The sequence below is a fragment of the Suncus etruscus genome, chromosome 6 (assembly GCF_024139225.1).
Source record: "Suncus etruscus isolate mSunEtr1 chromosome 6, mSunEtr1.pri.cur, whole genome shotgun sequence".
Classification (NCBI taxonomy): Eukaryota; Metazoa; Chordata; class Mammalia; order Eulipotyphla; family Soricidae; genus Suncus; species Suncus etruscus.
The window spans coordinates 61,059,886-61,061,856 of record NC_064853.1 but is presented as its reverse complement, the minus strand read 5'-3'; the positions used below and the strand labels follow the sequence as shown (position 1 = coordinate 61,061,856).

General features: G+C 34.9%; 1 non-coding gene across 1 annotated transcript; it reads left to right on the top strand.

Moving 5' to 3' along the window:
* Positions 1-275: 275 nt before the first annotated feature.
* Positions 276-408, top strand: LOC126012574 (small nucleolar RNA SNORA51). The gene has a single exon (XR_007497029.1). It is a non-coding gene; the product is annotated as a small nucleolar RNA SNORA51 (small nucleolar RNA).
* The last annotated feature ends 1,563 nt before the right edge of the window (positions 409-1,971 follow it).

The following is a 1,971-nucleotide window of genomic DNA, read 5'->3' as shown; positions in this document are numbered from 1 at the left end:
TCAGTATAGAGGCAGTATAGTTATCATAAAATTATTTGTTACACTTTGCATACTCAAAAATATTTTAAACAATTAAATAGATGAAAAATACAATTACAATACTCTGTTTTCTGAAACAAAATTTCACAACATAGTTGAAAAGGTGGTATAACATCGCACAGAGGGGAGAAATATACATTATCTGAAAGAAAGTTTTATCTAAATGTAAATAGAAAATAATTAATAAAACTGTCACCATATATATAATATATATATTAAAAAATAAATAAAGATAAGGCCTCTCAATTCTTACCACAGGCTGTGTTCTTTACACTGACTGTATAGAAAGAGGAGGAATAGTAAATGCACCCCATATGCAACTCAACCCAGGTCCTTTGCCTGGTCTGTATTGTAAATTGGGGGACAAAAAAAAACTGTCACCATGCAGGAGTAAGCCTTGAGTACTTCCACTTCTTTCCTCCAACCTAGATAATATAGTACAGATTTTGAGAAATTTCTAAGAAAATTATAGTCTTACAGTATTTATTTAGAGATAATCATAACATTCATGTAATAAAGCAAGTTTTATTTTTCTAAATGCAAGTTGATGTATATGAAAATACACTGTCATCTGCTATTTCTTCACTGAAGCTTTGATATTTTTTAAGAGGTATAGGTAAAAGAATCAACAAAGAAGACAAGAATTTATTATAATATACTATACTCATTTGTCTAGATTTTTTAAGAAAATACCAATTTGGGGGGCCAGAGTGGTGGCGCAAATTGTAGGGTGTCTGCCTTGCACGTGCTAACCTAGGATGGACCACGGTTTGATCCCCAGCGTCCTATATGTCCCCTGAGCTAGAAGAGATTTCTGAGCATTACCGGGTGTGCCCCCACATCAAAAAAAGAAAAGAAAATACCAATTTTGGGGCTGAAGTGATAGCACAGTAGTAGGACGTTTGCCTTGCATGCGGCCAATCTAGGACAGATCTTGGTTTTATTCCCTGGCATCCATATGGTCCCCTGAGCTAGGAGTGATTTCTGAGTGCATAGCCAGGAGTAACCCCTGAGTGTCACACGGTATGACCCAAAAATGGCAAAAAAAAAAAAAAAGCAAAAAATACCAATTTAAAGTATGATTTATGCTCCTTATTTTAAAACATCTTTTTTTTTTAATTTTTTTGGAAGTAAATTTTTTTTTTCATTTTACAGTATAGTTTACAAGGTTGTTCTTAATACAGTTGGGCTTTTTAATATAATTTTTATTTTGATCGTAGTGGCTTACATATTGTTGACAATAATACTTTAGGTACATATCAACATAATATCAGGGGGATTCCCATCACCAAATTATCCTCCCTACACCTCCGTTCCCATCCTACCTCCCATATCTTCCTCCCTCACCCCTGGGACTGCTAGAATACGTGGTCCCCTCTGAGCCTAGTTTACTACTTAGTGGTCCTACACCTGTTTTGGTCTTGAAACCTCCCTTGTTTCCTCCTCTAACTGGGAGGCAGTACTAGATAGTTCCAGTTACGTGGTTTTGTTTGAAAAAGAAAGAAGTGATAAACTGGGAAAAAATCAAATCTGCCGAAAATGGGCGGAGTCCTTCTAGAGACTCTCATCATTGGTTTGAGAGGAAAAGGGGAAAAAGGTGAAACACCTCAATAGTACAAAAAGAAGTATCAAATAAAATATCCAGTGAGCACTCCAACAATAAAGATAAGCACCACAGAAAAGTCATGGTCTTGAGATAAAAAACATGACAGAGCACCTAAAGAAAAAGAAAAGAAGAAAATAAGTAAATAAATATAAGTGGAGACAACAACTTCAATAACCATACCAAAACGAAGAAATCGACAAAACCTAAAGAGATATAAAAAAAAATAAATAAAAATAAATGTTTTGTGCTTTCTTTTTCCCCCCTGCAAAGTCACAGTAAATATTGGGGTCATTCGAAAAGGAATTTCCATGGCCTAAGAGGTACAG